Source organism: Xiphophorus hellerii, chromosome 6 (genome assembly GCF_003331165.1).
Source record: "Xiphophorus hellerii strain 12219 chromosome 6, Xiphophorus_hellerii-4.1, whole genome shotgun sequence".
NCBI classification, from domain to species: Eukaryota; Metazoa; Chordata; class Actinopteri; order Cyprinodontiformes; family Poeciliidae; genus Xiphophorus; species Xiphophorus hellerii.
The window spans coordinates 25,764,804-25,788,344 of record NC_045677.1 but is presented as its reverse complement, the minus strand read 5'-3'; the positions used below and the strand labels follow the sequence as shown (position 1 = coordinate 25,788,344).

At 40.9% G+C, this 23,541-nt stretch overlaps 1 long non-coding RNA gene across 1 annotated transcript; it reads right to left on the bottom strand.

Moving 5' to 3' along the window:
• Nucleotides 1-1,660: 1,660 nt before the first annotated feature.
• On the bottom strand, nt 1,661-23,061 carry LOC116721180 (uncharacterized). The gene is made up of 2 exons (XR_004339545.1): nt 22,342-23,061; nt 1,661-4,098 (listed from the first exon to the last, which is right to left on the bottom strand). It is a non-coding gene; the product is annotated as an uncharacterized LOC116721180 (long non-coding RNA).
• Nucleotides 23,062-23,541: the final 480 nt, after the last annotated feature.

Here is a 23,541-nt window from a genome sequence, read left to right as displayed (position 1 = left end):
AAAACATACCTGGAATGTTGCCTTGATTTTTTCATGCATGTTTGAGAAATCCTTTAATCTCCATGGCAACCATTCAGCTGTGTAAGTCGCCTGGGTGGATTTAGCGCCCCCTTTGAGACACAGCTCCTTCTCGGAGAACAAAGTAACAAAGTTTCTTAATTGTGCAGTTTCAATCTGGAGAGACTCAGACGGAAAAAACAGCGATTAAAAAGGTTTATTGACATGCATGAATTTAAAGTTCTTTGGCGCTTGGGCCCCGGTTGAGGACATTGAGCTTTTGCTTCACAGATCAGCCCTCCTGCACTCAGCTCCTTCAGACTAGCCAGTAGCAATCAGCAAACACCTGGTGAAACCGAATACCTGCAGAGCTACAGTACTTCTCAATGCAACACTGGTAAAAACATTGTTAAAGGTTTAATAGAGGAGCCATGTTGTGATGAGTTCCTGAAAGTGGAGTTTCAGAAACAGCAGGAGTTTTTAAAGAGACAGAGGCCCAATTTCAAGATGATAAATTACAAAGTCAAGGTTAAGTCGTATTAGATATATACAGCATTCTTTAACAACTAAAGTTAAAGTTTATTAATTGTGCTACAAAATGGCAGTATACATAATATTGCCTTTTTAAATGATTTATCAAACATGCATGAAAGAATCAAAGTAACACTACAGGTATATTTTTGATGAAGAAATAAAAGTATAACATGATGCAAAGCTCAAAGTAGTCAATTTAAATAATATTACCCCTTTAATTTTAATATATGTATATTGGGGAGAAAAACTTTAAGAAATAATTGTCCAAAATAACCAGTTTTCAACCAGTCATCATATATCTCCACATTAACTCACTTAATGGTTGTATTCACATTCCCTGAGTACCATCAATCATCATCCAGATAACGCCCCTCATCATCCTCCTCTTCCACACAAACCTTCCTCCCTTCATTGCATCTTTTCTTTGATACTATGTGGTTGAGATCAAACTGCCTCCCTGTGTTTCTCTCACTCTCCAAAAATCTCTCCGACACTTGACAGCCTCTAAAAGGGGCTTCATATCTCACAATTCAGACCGACATCCAGTTCCAAGTGATAAAAGCCTAATTTATTATTTAAACCTACTTCTTTTCAAAATACCCATCCCTGTCACCTTCAACCTTTGCCTGCACCTCAGAACTTCAAAATCATTTTAATCTTTGGGTAGTTGTTAAAAGGGGAGATCACTCTCTGCCTGGTTTGATTTGCTCTGTATCCTGTAAAAATAATCAGATAACCATTTATTATCTGCTTATTCTTTCAGGGTAGCGGGGCAGAGTGTACCTCACCACTCTTGCTGCATTTCTATTACAAATGTGCTCAAAACTTTGTGATATTCCCAAATGTAAAGAAAAATACAAATGTGCAATTGTGATGTTTCCATTAAACAACAAAAGCAGTTAAAATGAATAAGTTAATTAAAAATCCTCATCCTTTTGCCTCTTCTACTGGTGGAAAAGGCAAAGAAGACGACAGGAAGTAGTACAGAGATGATGATTTGTTTTTGGGTTTTTTTGGACAATGTCCAGTTGGATTCACTAGAGATCTCACAGAATTGCAGTTTATAAAAAGTTGTTGAATCAAAGGTGTTGAATCCACAATTCTTCTACAAAATTTGTGATTTTTTCCCCCAAAGCATCGCAAGCGTAGCTGTTCCCAAGGATAAGAGGCTTTTTGCGCCAACACCTGAATAGGACACCAACGTCTCTTCTGATTGGCTGCATTATAAATATATTTCATATAACTGTTTACATCTGCTGCTGCCATAATTTTTAATGACTTATCACGTGAACAAACTTATTCATTAATTTTATTTCTTATTTAATGGAAACACTGCAATAGCAAAATGGTGTTTCTTCAACATTAGCAGGATATAGGCAAAGATTTGATCTCATTTGTAGTAAAAACGCAGCCCTTGTCTGTAGCTGCCTTTCCATTAATGCTATATTTGCACAATTTTACATTTCGAAAATAAATTTGAATCATGGAAATGTGCCATTTTTTTGTGATAAAAAGATTTGGCACTAGGATGAGGTAGTTTTTTGGCTGTAAAGAAATTGGTTGAAAAACTGCAATGGAAACACTTTTTCTTGTCACACGAGTCACATGACCAACAACCGGGTTTTGCCACTGGTGAAAACCACAAAGAAGAACATAGATGATGGCACGGCCTGGTTTTTAACCATGAGTTTTGGCCTACATGCAAACCACTGAAATACAAACACTTTCACCAGTAGTTTATCGGCTCCTTCAGCCTCTCCTCTCCACGGCTGCAGAATGTTTCATGTCTGCACGTTTCCGTGAGGCCGCCCTGGCAGGAGCCATGGCACCACTTACAACATGGGAAGTGCATAAAAGGTTGAATTATGAATGGAGAAGCAGAGAGGCAGAAGAAATCACTGTGATAATAGCATGACGGCATATTTAATTTCCAGATAATTGCACTTCGAATGCTTTTAAGGCACTCAAATATTTTTTCAAATAAGAGAAATTGTGATTGTTCTCACCTTAGAACAGCCTAAAAATGGCATTTGAAGGAAAATGAATTGTCAGCTCTTTTTTTAATCTAGCCCATGACAAAAAGAGAGGGAAACCGTGAGTACAGTATGCAGTCATTAAAAAACTGTGTTACAACTTTGCCTTGGTTTAAATATTTACCTCTGAGAGGCGAATCATGGAGGAACAAAGGAAAGTTGTGTTCCAAAAACACCAAGCACTACAGTAGCTCTGCTTCATTTGACAATATATTTGCCAAAATCGGAATTTGAAACATAAATTTACCCAACGGAAACACGTTTTGATGTTTTTGAGTTATGATGAGGTGGTTTTTCAGCTATGAAAAAGTGTTTCTATTGAACTACACACATTTTATGTAGTTCAATAGAAACACTTTTTCATATCACACAAATTATGTGATGTTACTTCTGGCGAAAAAGACAAAGAAGACAACAGGAAGTGGTAAGCGGATGATGATGATGAAGCATGTTTTTTAATGACGTGTTGCGTAAACAAACTTATTCACATGATTTTAATTGGTTGTGTTATTTAGAGCTGCAGTACGTAAATTTTATTAAAAATATTTTTTTACATATTTGTTAAAATATGTCATATGTTGTGACAGTATGAGATACCTCCTCCACGAACTGCTAGTGTCATCTGAAGAAATGCACGACCAAAAACAACCAATCAGACCCAGGAGGAGGGTCTTGGTGCTGTCAATCAACCACATGTACTCGCTGCTAAATGTACTAATGGGAAAACAACATAAGGTTACAGGAAAAGCAATTGTCTGCGTCATTAGTCTCCATGATTGCTAGCCTTAGCATTCACAACATAAAGTGTATCACTGAGCAAAGAGGGAGGAAAAGGAGGAGGAGCAGCGCCTTACAAGATTGTGATTTACAGTGCTATGAGAAGACAGCCTAGATAGCAAGGTCATGACATAGTGACAGTTTAAACAAATGAAATTTAAAAAATAGATTTTTTAAAAATAAAAGTTACATAATGCACCTTTAATGGGCACACCACAGTTGCTTAACTGTGTTTTTTCGACATTAATGGAATATCAACAAGGTTTTGTGCACATTTGTAATGAAAACAGAGCGAGTGAGTTGGCAGGGGAAAAAAAAGTTTTACTGGCACATTGTGATCTGGCTGATTTTGAAACAGTGGGATTCCCAGGCAGCTTTGAATACAGGTTAAAAAAACAAAACGATCTGTGTTCACTGTCTGGACTCCATAAAGCAAGGTGATTTCCTTCAGCTGATCCCGCCAGACGATCAGAGCGAATGCCAAAAAGCTGTGAAGAATCACAGAGCTGATGGTTGTACGGGACGCCTCGGAGCGGAGAGAGACGGTCAGATTCTTCCATGTACCTGTCAGCCTGAAATGATGACTGACTTCCTGCGAGCTGGAGAAACACTAATCGTCTCCAGATGGACAGAGAGGAGTCTTCGCCGTGTGTGTGCGTGTGTTTGCTTCGAAAAGCAGGAAATCTTACACCTATGATAAGTTGGAGGATTGCTTAAACACATGTGGATCTCTGTGTTCACCTGGTGCGGTACGTTCCTGGTTCGAAAAGAAGAAAAGAGAGTAAGACTTTCATGAGTCTAAAATCTGTGAAAGTATTCTTGTAATATTATGATTTTATACTTGGTAATTTTCCCTAAAAAAGAGAAAAACGCTTGATTCTCATCTCCCTTCACTTCTCCATCTGGGATTTCTCCCATTGACTTTGATTATCTCTGGCGGCTTTTCTACCGGGCCAGTCAGCGAACATAAGGATCTTGTTAGAATTGTAGTCTGCTTGTGGCTTTAGGAAAGACAGCGGAGGAAGTAAACAAAGCCGTTCAGTCCGTGTTGGCAACGCTTCCAAATATTAAATTAGCATTAACATCCTCCTCGTTTGGATCGGCATCTCTCTCTTCACAGCGAAGGAGGATTGTTTACAGAGCAGGCAACTTCCTGTAAGCTTCATAGTGTCAAACTAGAGCATTACATAAGTCACGGACACACGTTAGCGATTGGGTAAAATTTCTAATTTCAATAGAGTTTATATCTCCAGTTTCTTGATAGCCAAGGATCTGAGTATCCGGGCCGTCTGTACAAAGCAAATAAGGTAGAACAGGCTAACATGAGAACCTATTGGGTGGCATTTCAAAAACAGCCAATCCAGGAGCAACACTCATTTGATTGGCTACAGCCCCAAGAGCAGAGATAAGTAAGATTTTACCTTCTGTAGTGGTGCAAGGACGGCTTTCACTGCATGTATTAATGCATAATAAGGTATATTTGGTGTTTAAACCTCCTCCATGGGCTGCCACCTTATCGTGGTGGAGGGGTTTGAGTGTCCCAATGATCCTAGGAGCTATGCTGTCTGGGGCTTCATGCCCCTGGTAGGGTCACCCAAGGCAGACAGGTCCTAGGTGAGGGACCAGACAAAGAGCAGCCCAAAGACCCCAATGATGAAGGAAAACTTTGGACTTGGTGTTCCCTCGCCCGGACGCGGGTCACCGGGGCCCCACTCTGGAGCCAGGCCTGGAGGGGGGGCACGATGGCGAGCGTCTGGTGGCCGGGCTTTTACCCATGGAGCCCGGCCGGGCTCAGCCCGAAGAGGAAACATGGGCCCCCCCTCCCATGGGCCCACCACCCGTGGGAGGGGCCAAAGGGGTCGGGTGCAGTGTGGGATGGGTGGCAGCAGAGGGAGGGGACCCTGGCGGTCCGATCCTCGGTTGCAGAAACTGGCTCTTGGGACGTGGAATGTCACCTCTCTGGTGGGGAAGGAGCCGGAGCTAGTGCGTGAGGTCGAGAGGTTCCGGCTAGAAATAGTCGGTCTCACCTCGACGCACGGCTCTGGTTCTGGAACCAGTCTCCTTGAGAGGGGCTGGACATACTTCCACTCTGGAGTTGCCCAAGGTGAGAGGCGTCGGGCAGGAGTGGGCATACTTGTTGCTCCCCATCTCGGCGCCTGTACGTTGGGGTTTACCCCGGTGAACGAGAGGGTAGCATCCCTCCGCCTACGGGTGGGGGGACGGGTTCTGACTGTCGTTTGTGCTTACGGGCCGAACGACAGTTCAGATTACCCACCCTTTTTGGAGTCCTTAGAGGGGGTACTGGAGAGTGCTCCTCCTGGGGACTCCCTTGTTCTGCTGGGGGACTTCAACGCTCACGTGGGCAATGACAGTGAGACCTGGAGGGGCGTGGTTGGGAGGAACGGCCCGCCCGACCTGAACTCGAGCGGTGTTCTGTTGCTGGACTTCTGTGCTCGCCATGGATTGTCCATAACGAACACCATGTTCAAGCATAAGGGTGTCCATATGTGCACTTGGCACCAGGACACCCTAGGCCGCAGTTCGATGATCGACTTTGTCATCGTTTCATCGGATCTGCGGCCGTATGTCTTGGACACTCGGGTGAAGAGAGGTGCGGAGCTGTCCACTGACCACTACCTGGTGGTGAGTTGGCTCCGGTGGTGGGGGCGAAAGCCGGTCAGACCTGGCAGGCCCAAACGTGTTGTGAGGGTCTGCTGGGAACGTCTGGCGGAATCCCCTGTGGGACGGAGCTTTAACTCCCATCTCCGGCAAAACTTCGAACACGTCCCGGGGGAGGTGGGGGACATGGAGTCTGAGTGGACCGTGTTCCGTGCCTCCATTGTCGAGGCGGCCGATCGGAGCTGTGGCCGCAAGGTTGTCGGTGCCTGTCGCGGCGGCAACCCTCGAACCCGCTGGTGGACACCTTCGGTGAGGGATGCCGTCAGGCTGAAGAAGGAGTCCTATCGGGCCTTTTTGGCCTGTGGGACTCCGGAAGCAGCTGATGGGTACCGGCGGGCGAAGCGGCATGCGGCTCGGGCGGTTGCTGAGGCAAAAACCCGGGCGTGGGAGGAGTTTGGAGAGGCCATGGAGAAAGACTTCCGTACGGCTTCGAGGCGATTCTGGTCCACCATCCGGCGTCTCAGGGGGGGGAAGCGGTGCAGCACCAACACTGTTTATAGTGGGGATGGTGTGCTGCTGACCTCTACTCGGGACGTTGTGGGCCGGTGGGCAGAGTACTTCGAAGACCTCCTCAATCCCACCAACATGCCTTCCACTGAGGAAGCGGAGCCTGGGGACTCTGGGTTAGGCTCTCCAATCTCTGGGGACGAGGTCGCCGAGGTGGTTAAAAAGCTCCTCGGTGGCAGGGCCCCGGGGGTGGATGAGATCCGCCCGGAGTTTCTTAAGGCTCTGGATGTTGTAGGGTTGTGTTGGTTGACGCGACTCTGCAATGTCGCATGGACATCGGGGGCAGTTCCCCTGGATTGGCAGACTGGGGTGGTGGTCCCCCTGTTCAAAAAGGGGGACCGGAGGGTGTGCTCCAATTATAGAGGGGTCACACTCTTAAGCCTCCCTGGCAAGGTCTATTCAGGGGTCCTGGAGAGGAGGGTCCGTCGGATAGTCGAACCTCGGATTCAGGAAGAGCAGTGTGGTTTTCGTCCTGGTCGTGGAACGCTGGACCAGCTCTACACCCTCGGCAGGGTCCTGGAGGGTGCATGGGAGTTCGCCCAACCAGTCTACATGTGTTTTGTGGACCTGGAGAAGGCGTTCGACCGTGTCCCTCGGGGAGCCCTGTGGGGGGTTCTCCGGGAGTATGGGGTACCGGGCCCTTTGATACGGGCTGTCAGGTCCCTGTATGACCGGTGTCAGAGTCTGGTCCGCATTGCCGGCAGTAAGTCGGGCTCGTTTCCGGTGAGAGTTGGACTCCGCCAGGGCTGCCCTTTGTCACCGATTCTGTTCATCACTTTCATGGACAGAATTTCTAGGCGCAGCCAAGGTGTTGAGGGGATCCGATTTGGTGGCCTTAGGATCTCATCTCTGCTTTTTGCAGACGATGTGGTCCTTTTGGCTTCATCAGATCGTGATCTGCAGCTCTCGCTGGAGCGGTTCGCAGCCGAGTGTGACGCGGCCGGGATGAGGATCAGTGCCTCCAAATCCGAGGCCATGGTCTTGAGCCGGAAAAGGGTAGAGTGCCTTCTCCGGGTCAGGGGGGGTGTCCTGCCCCAAGTGGAGGAGTTTAAGTATCTTGGGATCTTGTTCACGAATGGGGGAAGAAGGGAGCGGGAGATCGACAGGCGGATTGGCGCAGCGTCTGCTGTCAAGCGGGCGCTGTACCGGTCCGTCGTGGTGAAGAGAGAGCTGAGCCAAAAAGCGAAGCTCTCGATTTACCGGTCGATCTACGTTCCCACCCTCATCTATGGTCATGAGCTTTGGGTCATGACCGAAAGAACGAGATCGCGGATACAAGCGGCCGAAATGGGTTTTCTCCGTAGGGTGGCTGGGCTCTCCCTTAGAGATAGGGTGAGAAGCTCAGTCATCCGGGAGGGACTCAGAGTAGAGCCGCTGCTCCTTCACATCGAGAGGAGCCAGTTGAGGTGGCTCGGGCATCTGGTCAGGATGCCTCCTAGACGCCTCCCTGGTGAGGTGTTCCGGGCACGTCCCACCGGGAGGAGGCCCCGGGGAAGACCCAGGACACGCTGGAGGGACTATGTCTCTCGGCTGGCCTGGGAACGCCTCGGGATTCCCCCGGAGGAGCTAGAAGAAGTGGCTGGGGAGAGGGAAGTCTGGGCCTCCCTTCTGAAGCTGCTACCCCCGCGACCCGACCTCGGATAAGCGGAAGAAGATGGATGGATGGATGGATGGATGGTGTTTAAACTATTAAAATAAGCAAATATAAGTGCTTTAGGAGCTCTTAATTATTTCAGTTTCAACTATTCACAGGCAGTTGTGGTTCCTGAGTCCCTGTGAATATTTTTTTAACTCTTACAAGATTATCACAGAACGTTCTAAAACATCAACGAGAAATTTTGTCTGGACATCTTTGGACCTCTTATCATCTGTAAATATTTTAAAGAATGGACTTTCTAAACTGTTAGTTTACTTAGAAAAATTGTTGAGCTTACAAATATGTTGCCTTTTTGAATTTCTTTGAAAATTGTTGAATAATATTTTGTTTTTTAAATGTTTTGACCTCCATGTTTAAACATTTATTAACTGTCTATTTTTTCTTTTAGAATAAAAGATTAGAAAAATACAGTTGTTCAGTGTATACCTGTTTAATAAAAATCTTGTTTTCTCAGTTCCAACTACAAAGATTTATTGATGCACTAAGCGGTAGGAGTTTGTGGAGTTTGCCAGGGCATTCCCGCATATCCAACTGCATTGGATCTCCAACTGCAAGCTGACATTGTAATATATCTTTGTTGCTTCAATTGCGACATTGAAATCTCCAGTAAGATTAACGTGTGTCTGTGAATCAACTCACAATAATAAGAAATAAACCTGTGCATAAACCAGGAGGGGATTTACTGGGGTTATTTCTCATTTCGAGTCAAAGCGACATCCTTCTGGGAAACATTTTGACCTCTATTTAAAAATGAAACTCCTTCCTCACCCCTCATAATTACCATCAAATGCTCAGTAAGGAAGGAATCCACTGCAACAAAGTAAAGAACCCAATAAGCAACAAAAACAAACCACACATAAAACAGTGTGTATTATCCTTCATTTTGAATGAATGATTTTGCTTTTCCTTTTAAACATCAAAAACATTCTGTTAACCACAGAAATTTGGCTGTGAGAATAAAAACGGGATGGAAACTTGGTGTGCAGCACTCTATTTTGGATGGAAAAATATAAAAATTTCTGCCGACTTTCCCCTCAGTTAGTTCTTAGGGTAAAGAGAAGCAATCTTAAGCTCATCAAAATTTCTCTTTATTCAGGGAAGTACTTCCCCTTGTAATCCTGTCATGTATGTTTCATAGCGCCGGCATCCACCCGGTTTTGACATCTCTGAAATCGCAGCTCGGCTGCTTTGATCTGACAGGGAAAAAAAACCTGCACTGCGTCTCTGGGGAAAGACAAAAGCATTTCTCACTAATCTCTAACACACATTCAAGTGTTTCCTCTGAAGATATATAAGTAATACTTCAAAGCAGAGTTGGAAATAGCTGCTTGTGTCAGGTCTCTGCTGTGTGTTGTATCTTGGAGTTTACTCGTCAACACACAGACTTTTGACTGTTCAGTTCAAACTTGTTTGGGTTTCTGTTCGTAGCTGAATTCCCCTCAAAGATATTCAAAAATGATTTAACTCGGGTTAGATCTTGGCAGGCAAAGGGAGTAAAAGCATGCTGAAACCATTACAGAACCTGCACGCTTTTGGCTGTTCCTCAGCCTCTTTAAAGTACGAGCTACAGTCAGGCCGCATTGCATACTTTAGATATCAGGATTTAGGAATGTGTGTGTGTGTTTGCCGTGCTTCTTTCCGTCCTGAGGTGTGTTTTCAAGGTCTCAGGGATGCGTGGAGGTCCGGTTCGCAGACCCGCTCCACATTAAAGCCACATGTCGGTGTTTTCCTTTCCTTCAGGCTTGGGATACCTGCAGCTCTTACGTCCGACTCGCTCGTAAGTCAGAAAAATTTCAAAAGTGAAAACTCCACAGGCATTAATGCCCTGACTTTACGTGACTGAGTGGATTAATAAAATCATCGAGGATATAAATGTTCATATGTGCAAAAATGTGAGACTTAGAGAGGACTAACTGGTAAAACTGTGGGGGGAGAGGGGGTGAATGGATGCATTAGACTGGATTTCATGTCTTTTTTGGGGAATGTACCATGAAACACTTGCCAATCAAAGTCTTGACCAATGCCAGGAACATATTATTAATATTTTCCATACCTGGATTATGAGCTGGACCACCTCTTATATTATATTGGATACAATCTGAACAGTGAAAATCAAGCTAAAGGGTGTTGGACTGTGGAAAGAAATCAAAGTTTTTAAACTGCATGATAAAGAAGAATGTATTTATTTTTTTAAACCATGATCCTTATCCTGAAATGTGACCATCATGCCACAGTGTCACCTTAAATGTGATAAATGTTACATCTTTCATCTACTTCAGAAGAAAACCAAGTTAGATCCCCTATTTTTAAAGAGGCAGTATTTTGTACATCATGTTGCAATGTTAATCCCTCATCAAAAACGTACCTAAGAGTGTTGTTTTGATTCTTTTACGGATGTTTGAGAAATCCTTAAATCTCCATGGCAACCATTGAGATATACAAAACAAGTTGACGATGAAACTCCTGCAGACTAGCCAGCAGCAATTAGCAAACACCTGGTGGAACTGCAAGTCATCTGAGCTCATCACACGAGCTGCTTCTCAGTGAAACGGTAAAAACAAAAAAGAAACTGAGAAAAACATAGTTTAAAGGTAAATAGAAGAGCGCTGCTGTGATGACCTTCAGAAAGAGCAGGAGTTTCTTAAAGAGACAGAGGCCCAATTTACAGAAAGTAACATTTCTTTTAAGTCATATTTGATATATATGTAGCATTTTTATAACAACTGAAGGTAACAATTACTTGGTTGTTCTATAGAGTGGCATAATGTGCCTGGAAAATACATAATATTTCCCCTTTATGTATGCAGTTAGAATCTCTTAAGTTTCTTATTTTTTCATGTTTCTAGAGTTGTCTTCTCTGCATAGTAGATGCTGCTTAAATATTTGTATTTAATCACAAATATAAATTAAATAATTTGCCATTTTGCTTAATTTTTATGAAGTTTTGCAGCTCATCCAATCAAATTTGTGTTTAAGTAAAATTTGTGTGAACTTGTAGCGACTGTGATCCCAAATGCAACTTTTTGTCAGTCCATCAGTTATGATTCAACTTTTAATGATTTAAGATAAATACAAATAGTCACACAGCCCATGTAATTAACGTGCGTATTTGATTTGTAATTGATTTAACCTCAAACTCTAACATGAGTAGTCTTCACCACTGCCTCAACATTTGAACTTTAAACCTTCAGACAATAAAGCACAGGCCATATGATATAATCTTCCTCTCTGATCCTGATTTAGAGCCGGACAGGAAGGGTTGAGTTTCATGTTTCCTTTGCTGCCTTCCTCCAGAGGTGGGCGGACGTCTTGATGTGAAACGTTCCCAGTTTCCTGCAGCTCCCAGGTGAGTGTGTGGCTGCTAAATCCCCTCTCCTGTTGTGTCCGTATGAATAAACTGTTGCATATATATATAGATATAGATATATGTCTATATATATATACACACAACAAAAATATAAACGCAACACTTTTGTTTTTGCTCCCATTTTTCATGAGATGGACTCAAAGATCTATATTAAATATTACCATTTCTTTCAAATGTTGTCCACAAATCTGTCTAAATGTTTGATAGTGAGCACTTCTGCTTTGCTGAGATAATCCATCCCACCTCACAGGTGTGCCACATCAAGATGCTGATCTGACATCATGATTAGTGCACAGGTGTACCTTATACTGCCCACAATAAAAGGCCACTCTGAAATGTACATTTTTTTTGCTTTATTGGGGGTCTGGGGACTCAGAACCAGTCAGTACCTGGTGTGACCACCATTTGCCTCATGCAGTGCAACACATCTTCTTCGTATAGAGTTTATCAGATTGTCAATTGTGGCCTGTGGAATGTTGGTCCACTCCTCTTCAATGGCTGTGCGAAGTTGCTGGATATTAGTGGGAACTGGTACACGCTTTCGTATACGCCGGTCAAGCACATCCCAAACATGCTCAATGGGTGACATGTCCAGTGAGTATGCTGGCCATGCAAGAACTGGAACATTTTCAGCTTCCAAGAATTGTGTACAGATCCTTGCAACACGGGGCCGTGCATTATCTTGCTGAAACATGAGGTGATGTTCATGGATGTATGGCACAACAATGGGCCTCAGGATCTCATCACGGTACCTCTGTGCATTCAAAACGCCATCAATAAAATGCACCTGTGTTCTTCGTCCATAACAGATGCCTGCCCATACCATAACCCCACCACCACCATGGGCCACTCGATCCACAACATTGGCATCAGCAAAGCGCTCACCCACACGACGCCACACACGCTGTCTGCCATCTGCCCTGAACAATGTAAACAGAGATTCATCCGTGAAGAGAACACCTCTCCAACGTGCCAGACGCCATCGAATGGGAGCATTTGCCCACTCAAGTCTGTTACGGCGACGATCTGGAGTCAGGTTAAGACCCCGATGAGGACGATGAGCATGCAGTTGAGCTTCCCTGAGACGGTTTCTGACAGTTTGTGCAGAAATTCTTTGGTTATGCAAACCAATTGTTTCAGCAGCTGTCTGAGTGGCTGGTCTCAGACGTTCTTGGGGGTGAACCTGCAGGATGTGGAGGTCCTGGGCTGGTGTGGTTACACATGGTCTGCGGTTGTGAGGCCGGTTGGATGTACTGCCATATTCTCTGAAACGCCTTTGGAGACGGCTTATGGTGGAGAAATGAACATTCAATGCACGAGCAACAGATCTGGTTGACATTCCTGCTGTCAGCATGCCAATAGCACACTCCCTCAATGCTTGCGACATCTGTGGCATTTTGCTGTGAGACAAAACTGTGCATTTCAGAGTGGCCTTTCATTGTGGGCAGTATAAGGTACACCTGTGCACTAATCATGATGTCAGATCAGCATCTTGATGTGGCACACCTGTGAGGTGGGATGGATTATCTCAGCAAAGCAGAAGTGCTCACTATCAAACATTTAGACAGATTTGTGGACAACATTTGAAAGAAATGGTAATATTGTTTATCTGGAATGAATTCTAGATCTTTGAGTCCATCTCATGAAAAATGGGAGCAAAAACAAAAATGTTGCGTTTATATTTTTGTTGAGTGTATATAAGAGAGAGAGAGAGATTTTTTTTTTTTTTACATTTTTGCTTTACTTAAGCTACTTGTGGATAAGTATCAGTGCCAGAGAATTTTACAGTGCAGGGTTATGAATGGTCCCTGAAATGATAGTATTGATTATAAGGAATATTAAAAAGCGTTTTTGATTTCCCCTGGATGTGCTTTGTGTTGCTCGTGGCCTTCAGGTTATCAGTATAAATAAATGTCTAAACAAAATCCTGTTTTAAAAAAAAAATCCATTAGATAATCTGAAAGGCAGACTGTTGTGTGTCTAGAGAGAAAAAAAGCTGCCATTATCTCAGTTTCTCTCATTCTTTCTCAGATATGTAACTGTATCCTGTTTTTCATTTCCTCCCTTGGCTCCTCCATCTTTCTTTATGGTGTGCTGGTTAGGAGCCTTCATGGTAGAACATCTGTACGCTGATTTTTCCTGGACACGGAGACGAAACTCGCTTATCTCATCACGGTATTCAATTGCAGCTGGTAAAGAAAATCAAATCAGTCAATAACTGCCTTCACGGTGCAATTCCCACCTCTGCTATCGCTGCAGCTGCAGAAATGCATTCTTCTCTCGCTTTACCACACCCTGTTTTCTTCTGTTTAGTTTTGTGGAAAGAGGTTGAATCGTCTCAGGTGCTGACACACTCAGGAAGAGTAAAACTGCAGAAGGGAACAGAGGGAAGCTTCTGCCTCTGAATACCTATAGCTAAATATATCCCAGAGATGCATGTGAACCTCCCCCAAGCCGCCACCCTTATCTTAATTATTTCCAGACCTCTCAGGCTACATATAAACACAAACACACATGAATACACAGCTGATAAAAAAATACAAGTGTGATGACCTACCTTTTAATCTGTAAACACATCGGCATGTGCTTTTGTACGGTCGGTTTAAAACACAAAACAATATATGGTAATATAACCTCATCCTGATATTTATCCAAAAATGATTTCCAAATCTCACAGTATTACTGCTAGAAAGAAATGTAAACGGTTAAGCGTTGTAGCAGGAAATAACTTTGGCTTTTAATAAGTGTTCTGAACCTCTTTTGCTTTGGTGTTCCTTCCTGAACATAAACTTTTATTTCAGTCCCGTTAGTGGATTTCTTGGCCTCCTCCCATTAAACAACCACACTACATCATGCTGCCTCCACCGATGATATGAAAACGGCAACATTTAATTTCAATTTGGGCTTAGTGAAGTATTTTTAATTCAGTTGTAATAGTTGTAAAGTGGACTGAAAGCAGCAGGAAATCATTTATTGTAATAAACAAGCATCAGAACAACAGGATGAACATATTTCAGAGTTTTTTTTTATTCCCTGGTTGACCTATATTATATATTCTGGACACATAAATTGCCAAAATAAACTCATAGCATATTCAATCCCACTGTTGTAGTAATTTTGTATTTAAGATGGTGCAATTAGCAACCAGACAGCTGGAAGTTTAGTCAGCTTTAGGTTAGCATCCTTTACTGTTAAAGATTTAATAAATGGATAAATGTTCACATAATCCATGTCGTGTTGCTGTGCATCGCAGCCGTTGTGGATCTACATGGATTTTTCATGCTGACTCTGGATCCTCAAGCTTCACACAATCGACCAGACTGGCACTTCAGGCTCATTTGTCAGTCTAAACTGCCCTTTGCTGCGATTGTTTGTGCGCATGCTAATTTGTCCTGCGTGTCTCTGTGTTGACTGACGGGTTGACGCCTGCTCCAGTGCAACCATGCAGCCACTAATCACGTATAAACACCACAAGAGTGAACAGGTTAGAAAGCTTGTTCAGATTTTTTGTGCTTTTTAATCAATTTAGAAGCTTTATGGAGATGGTTTGAATCTAGATGAAGAAAACAAAGACAGTGCCATTTTAATAAGAAGAGTATTGGTCTGAAATACCAGAAAGGCTCTTCTATTTGGTCAATTGATGGTTATTATTGGATCCATCCTCCTTCGTTCCACTTTCAATGATTAGTGGCTCCCCAGTTTGCTTTTATAAACCTTTTCTTGTCCATATTATTCATCCTTTCTGTACTATAAAAGTGTGCAGAAGTTTCAAGAGCTGGATCCTGTTATCATTTGCTGCATTGAAAGAAAGATTTCTCTTTACTAAACGTTCCCTGCAGAAATTTTCATTTCAAATTTTTCATCTCATTCTCACATCACTGTGTCTTCACAGCTATTGAAGTGCATTATTAAATGTGTTTGTTTTTAGATCAAAAATAACATCAAACATTTGTGATCTTATTTCAGGTATTAGGCAGCAGATGAAAAAAAAAATATGCAAGTGGGTTAGTGATGTGATAATTTTAAGAAATAATTGGTCCCAGCAGGAAAATCTGCGAATATTTTGTGTCACTGAATCAAATCAAATGCCTCACTGACACAGATAGATGCTCATAAATAAATATTCATTTAGATGATTAGCTGCTTTTTCCGAGATCAACTTTGGGGAAAATATATTTTAGTATAGGCACAAATGGTTTCTTAATGATCCTGAATGTAAAACAAGCGCATGTAATAAGATAAAGTCAGTGAAAGACAGTTTTATCAAAGCAGATTAGATTTCCTGAGAGGGATAATGGTGGCTGCAGTTCTGCAGGCTATCTGTTGTCATTCTGCGTAAAAACCCCCCAAAATACAGCAACTTGCAGCTGTTTTTAAAATTAATTAGCGTTATTCTCTGTGGTGCTTTTCTTCCAATTAAATCTATAATTTGAATGAGTGTTAAGCTTTTCTTTCGTTAGACCAGCGAAAACAGATGGTGCTTCCAGGTTTTTCACTGCCTCACATTTTTCCACTGATAAAGAAGAAATGAAAACTTTTAATTTCTTACTATCATTAAAAGTTTGATGTCAATCTAGTAAAGAAAGTCAGGGTTTATGTGTTCACGGCTTCCTTTAGGCAACGCACCAAGAGCTGAATGCTTACGTTGCAGTTGCAATTAAATCTGAACACGACCTGCAACATGCAGCTAGTTGGGTTTAAGCTAGTGCTTTGTGCAAATTATACACATTACGAGTGTAATTGATTTGTTTATAGATATTAGATGTCCATGATTTATACATGCACAATATGTCCAAGAATCATATGTTATTCTGTCATCAGCTCTGAATTAAGTACAGTGTTGGTTTTTTAAATATCTGTTTTCACAATTCATAAAACAATTGCAAGAAATGTTAAGCTTCATCTTATATTTTCATTTTCATCTTTGCCATTTGCATTATTCTCAAAATTTAGCAGAGCCTCCTGTTGTTGGCTTTAATTTTATATTTTATTCTTAAAGGGTTAAGGGAGTACAGATGGAAATTAGCCTTTGGGGTACATCATGTACATTTACAGGGTCCACCAACATTTATGTGTACTGTCCCTTTGTTAAATAAAGAAGCAAAGGAAGAAATAAGCAGAACCTTGACCCTCTAAGACAGCAGATTAACCTTGTGGGAGCCTAAGTAACGCACTTGTCAGATTTACAGAGAAATCACCCAAGAGAACATAAAAACATTTGGAAAACACAGACACAGAAGATGTTATCCTCTGTTTTAATGTTTTTTAGTTCTGGTCCTCAGCAACTACTTCTCTTCATGTTTTAGATGTTTCCCAGGTTTGGCTTGTTCTTTTGATTAATGGGTTATTATCAAGCTTCTGCTGAGTTTGATGATAAGCTGGGGAGGTAATCTAATCCTTGCCTTGCTTAAAGGAACAGTACCTCCCAGCAGAGGGAAGATGATTTCTTTCCCCCTCTGGTAACATTTGAAGTATTTTTCTTCCCTTGATTGTTTTAATTGACTCTTAATTTGTTCAAGAACAACAGAAATCCCACAAGTGACATGCAAATAACCCCTCCAACAGTGACAGAATTGGCTTTTTTAGAGCTGCTTTCATTGTCAGCTCTCAAGATGACGTAGCATAATAAAGCGATTTCCCTCTCGACACTTTATCCTCTTTTATTCATGTAGCGTTCATTACACAACCCCTGATCTCCCTCCTGCAGGTTTCACAGCTCGTCTCTTAGCTGTCATAAGCTCCCAAAATGAGGCCACACTGTTTAATTTGAGGCTTTTCTACTTTCCACAAGCAGACACGCTTAAGTTTATTCTGTTTGTGTACGTTGAAAAAGATACGTCATGATTCTTTTTAATTTATTCAGAGTTCTGGTGTTAAGACAAGAGAAGAGTCCAAACTTGAGACTGTTCAGGTAAACAAGTCTGCAACCATCTCTGCTCTGCTTTTAATATGGAAATAGAGCAGCATTTTGCTGATTCTGTAACTGAAATGATGTAAAAGCCTCTTTCTTTCATTTATTCTTCTATTTGTCGAATCTCTTTTCATCTGGCAGGTGGACTGTGAGTCGGAAAACAACTATAATAGCTCTGCCTTTTATCTCCGAGTCAAAAATAAAGTATAAAAAAGGGGAACAAGCAGCGAGGCAGAAAGAAAGACAGTCCTAAGCTCTTGCAAAAGTCTAAAAAGTAGCAACAAGACGACTAGTTAGTATGATAACTGAGCTGAATAACTGCAAACTGGTGCAGAAAATTGAGCTTATATAAGTCTTCTGCTGGAGCCCATTTATGGTTATTCACATTAAAACATATTTAAAATGATCTTAAATAACAACAAGACTTGAATCTGAGAAGGGTCATTAAGTAACTTTCCAAAAAAATCTATCCTTCCAGACTTACAGATTTAAATGAATATTTATATGAATATTTAAATCTGTTTCTGTTGTTTTATTTCTTTACACTGGGATGTGATGTGTTGCTTCATGAGTTCCTACTTCATGTTGTTTGACAGGTTCTATTTAAGTAATTTTATTATTCTACAGGTCTGGCAGTAATCAAACCCAAGTGTGACTTTTAAAATCCAACCAGATGATTATTGATTATTCAGATGCAAGCAATGATTTCATAAAGGGGAAAAATAAAATGTACACATAACTCCCAGGTTGTTTGGGTCATGTTTATCCTTTACTAAGACATTATAGATTATTTGAAAACTGTTTATGGAATTTAGTGGCGTTTTAGAGATCATCTGACTACAAATAAAATTATTTAATTAAGTAATATTTGGAATATTTAATCTGTTTATTTCGCGTTTCTTTGCTCATTAATCGGTCGTGTTGCATCAGGCTGCTGATTTGACTGACTTCCCAGCAGACTGAGGGGATATAAACAAGTTCAAATCAGTTTGCTGAGCTCTGCATTTCTGCTTTACTAATCGCAATAAAATAAGGCAAACGGTTGCTCTTTGAGTAGCTTCTATCCTAAATTTAGACTTTTTAAAGCTCCTGAAAGAACTCAAAATTTCAAGATTTGCACATGAAGGTCAACTTTTACATTTTATTTAAATTTCTTTGAGAATAACTCACCTTATTTTTTAGGATTATTTAAGATTTGCCTTCCAACTATAGTTGAGCAATTTATGCAGCAGAACGTACCTTTCTAAGTGGGCTGGTAGTTTTCCATTTAGCTGTAGCACCACCCTGCGTTTGTTTAAAGTACTGCAGAGGGCAAGATCAAGTAATTGCTTCAGAATTCAAGAAAAAGAAAGTTTTCTACTATATATATAAATAAAATCACCATATACTTTATTTATGCATAAAAACTTAAATCTACAGGATATAAGCCAGCTTAAATCAGAAGCCTGTAAATATGCATGTTCCAAACTGATGTAAAACATGAAAAACTTGGACTATGTCTCTGTGTTGCAAGGCTTTAACAGAACATTGCAGGTCTCGGTGGGATCACATTGAGATAAATATCACTTTAGATACATTTACAGAACGGAAAATCTGTCTTTTGCATTTAAAGTCCTGATGAGACGCACCGAGACGCACCGCTTTGGGATCAGAACAGATGGTTTAGACATCACTGCTAAATGAACTAAAGAAAGATGAAACATTAACTCTGATTGTTCATAAGAGAGGAAAATGTCTCACCTGCAAGATTATGCGAACCAAAGGTTGTTGAGTGTGATTGATTCAAATATTTTCCAACTAAAGAGCAATTAAGTTTTCAAAGAACATCTCAAATGTGGCCAAAACCAAGATGAAAAGACATTAATGCAATCCACCAGGAACAGAAATTCTGAGAAACATGATGTAGGCTGTGATTCCCAGGATAGATTTTATAAAAAGAAACCAATCAGTTTCTCAGGAAGCATCTCTCCCTGGCAGCTGCATGAAAATAAAATGCTCTTATGAGACAGAAGAATACGCAGAACATGTTATCACACAAAAACCTATTTTAAAGGAAGATATCCTGCTAACAATTTCAGAAAATGTATTTTGGTGAACATATTTTGGGCATCAGGGGCCTATCCCATAATGTCTGTCACTCTTTAGAGTAGTTTCAGATTTAAACCAGAATTTTAAAACATAATCAACAACCAAGAAACTTGTGAATTTGAATGACTGAAACAAAACCGACATCTTTAAAACTGAACTACAAGATACTGGAAATCAAATTCTTTCATTAAAACTGAATAACGAGGAATAGATTCAGTGTTTTGTTTTTACCAATAATTTTTTTCACTTAAAGGTGACCTATTATGCTTCCTGGAACAACTCAGCATTTACACTCCCACATGAAAATAGCTCTAAACAGACATGCAATTACACAACTGTAAATCTTTGAAAAGCATCAGTAGAGCCTCATGCATAGCCAACAAGAATGCAGCCAAAGGTTACTGAATGGAAAGTGAACAACAAACACTTGTCTTTTCCAGCAGCCATTGTACAGCAGTAAAACTAGCTAAACGTGCTGGAGCTCAGGTTGCTAGGTGACGGGCGGAGTTCCATTGGGGTTGCTAGGCAACGAGCAGTGCCTGTTGATTTGTGACGTTACATTCCGAAGGTTTGTGAAACGGTTCGTTTTCCAGATATCAAAAAACATCAACTTATTGCCAAAAACTGTATGGGTGGGGGGTTTTTTTACGCTTGGGCTCTTTTTAGAAGCAGCAGAGAACCAAATTTTAGTTTAAAAACTTGCAAAGTGATTTCATACTTTAAGAATCATTTAAATTGAAAACATTTCTAACATTTGTTTTAGTAGCAAACAAGTTGAATAGACACAGCACTTCGACAATGTCTCAGATAAATATATATTTTGGCTCCAGTTGGGAACAGAGATGTTGGCTCCTGTTATTAGCACGCTAAGCTAATTACAGAGTAGCAGGCATCTACGCAGCCTAAATACACAGAGGTGACACGATAGCTTGGTAATTGTAAGTCCTTCAGCTTCTTCCTGTTTTTTCTGTGTTGATAAGCAGTCTGCCTTGGAAACATGAACAGCAAACACCTGCAGCAGCAGCACAAACTCCTAATTAGCTGTTATTTAAGAAATGTTACAATCTCCTAGCCATGACTTTTTGGTGTTTTGGGAAGCAAATTGAGGTTTTTTGTTATTTAAATATTTATCTATGTAATATTTCTGTAATGGCTCCTTGCAAGCTGCAGCAGAGGTGTGGAGGCGAACGCAGCGGCTTACGTAACAGTCATAATGTTGCATTAGGAGCTGGGGACGGTGAGGAGGAACATGGAGTAACCACATCTGGTCTGCTTTATAAACCTCAGCAACAAGGACTGTGTTGATTAAACAGATTTCTCAAATGTTCAGACTGGGCTTTGTGTAAAAAGTTTCTGAGCACTTTAAAATTCCCCCTGAAGGAACATTTTCTCCTCTTCGTCAACATGTTTCACTTTCTGGTTTATTATTCCTCATTAAAAATGCATCGGTTGGTGTAAACAAAGTGCCTACAGCGGCAATCTGAAAACATGGTATGCTGAGAAATCGTTTTCAGTTGGAGATGTGTGTTTTTTTTTAAATTAATAAAAATAATAAATAAATAAATGAAATAAGAAGCAACAGCAATATCTTTAAAGTCTGGATTGCAATTGTGAAACTAGGCATTGCAAAGGGAGAGTTCCGCAGAAAAATGAGATAAACAGACCAGAAATATTTATTTTAGCTATATATAGTAGTGATGCACAATATATCGGCATTGACATCAGTATTGGTTGATGTTAGTAATTTTTTAACATATCAGTACCTTTCCAATAATTAAATTTGTGCCAATATCATTTGAGTGAAGCAAAGAAGCAATTTAGTCTTTTTTTTTCCCACCCACCTGACTTTATACCCGTTTTTGAATCCACTGGAGCTCTGCAGCCTGGACTGTTGCAGCTGTTAGATATACGATGCAAGTGTTTTGTCTTATGTATAGGGGGGAAAAAGTTTCAGTAATACAAGTATAATGTCCACCCCTGTTATAAAATTACATTTGTACTCTTAGAGCGGATAAAAAAAAGTGAGCAAGAGAGTTGAGTGAAGTTCAAAAGTTCACTGTGTCAAGGCGATGAAAAGCATCTGCGAACAGCTGCCAACGCTGCAGCACTCAGAACTGATGGGGTGTTAATAACACATGACTGTAAAAGCTTCATGTCAGGTTTGAAGAACTGATATTTAATGATTTGGAAGAACAGAAATATGGACTCATGTCTTCCTAGAACTAAGAACATATTTATATTTTAAATTCTTGAGGCGTTCTTTAAAGTATAAAAACAAAAAGTACAACCTAACCGTGAAGCGGAATGGAAACTATAAGTGTTACTTAAATGTATTTCCAAATTAAAATCTAAAAATATGTGCAGTATCTAACTTTTCCAAAACTTTTTTCATATTTATGTTGTGACAATATAATGTAGGAAAGATAATCTGTGAAAAAAAAATCAAGCTCTTCCACCTACTGCTAATGCTACTATTGTCAAAAAAAAACTAAAACAAAAAAACCAATCAGAACCAGGAGGAGGGTATTAGTGCTGTTAATCATCCTCATGGACGTGCTGATCAATGTGCTAAGGTAGGAAATGGGAAGATGGAAAGCTTTCCATCCATTCTGACTTTAAAAAGTCAGAATTATGTGAGGAAAAAAGAAAATCAAAATTCTGAGAAAAAATGTGAGAATTCTGTGATTAGACTAAGAATTCTGAGAGATCAATGTGTTACCATCTTTTTTTTTAAGACTCAGCAACAAACTAACCTTAATCCCTTTCAACCAAGGAATGCAGAAGCACAAACCTGAGTTAAAGTTGCACGTTCTTCTCTTCATGCAGGTACAGCAGAAGAACAAACAACCCCCTCTGATAAAAGCTGGAGGCTGATGCGCCCTCTGTGGAGTCGAAATGACAGAAAGGGAGCAGATCTGGAAACACAAAGAACAGGAGGGAAGGAGAAAGGGATTTTCAGTGATGCAGCTTAATAAGCCAAGGAGGCAGATCAAGGTCTTCGTGAACTCTGCAGCGAACCTGGGAAGAACAATAACACGTTATCTCTCCTCTCCGGGGAGACATAATTGGCTGACTTGGTTACTAATACGTCATGTTCTGTTAACTGCTTCTTTTAAAGCTGTCAAGGTTGTTTTGGTGTTGCTAGTGATGCTCTGTCACAATGTGGAAGCTGGAGCACCCAAACACAGACGCAGGTATGATAAGAAAAAAAGTTTTATGTGAGTAAAAGTAAAAACGCTACTTAAGAGGAAAAGAGATCCAACACACAGAAAGAAGAAGCACACCACGGCAGAAAGCATAACTGAAAACCTGGGGTTAATGTTTCATTTCATTTATCTGCAGATAACATTACATCCAGGTTTAATATATTTTAGTTCCAGGTTGGAGAAGGACGATTTAATCACTGCTAGACTCTGATCTGTATCAGTATAACCTTATAACCAGTGTGCTTTAAAGTTTTCAATTTAAAGGGGATGTGTGAGATATTTTCCAGTTACATAATGCCACTCTATAGTACGATTTAGCTTTTCAATTTAATGCCTTGAAATTGGGCCTCGGTCTCTTTAGGTGAACATGTTGGCCTAATTATGTTGTCATTTTCCTATTAACTAAAAATTGCTGTTTGTGATATGTAAAAACTCATAATTACTAAAAAAATTTATATCTTTCGTTATATTTTTCATCCACAAACGTAGACGTTTTCTCACCTGTGCAATGCATGCTGGGTTGATGACGCACTTAGGTGCATTCTGTACTGGAATCTACGGGGTAAACAAGACTAGCTTCTTCTTCTTTTTTATGTTGGGTGGCAAGCAACATTCCTCCATATGCATTACCACTACTGAAATGGAGTGTGGATCAGGAAAGATAACTTTACCCAGGTTGGTGTTTATCATATTGTGTTTGACTGGTGTACATTCAGACAATGTCACACTGCGTCACTGTTGGCTGTAATTTCAACAACAAAAAACAAAATACAGAAATATTATCA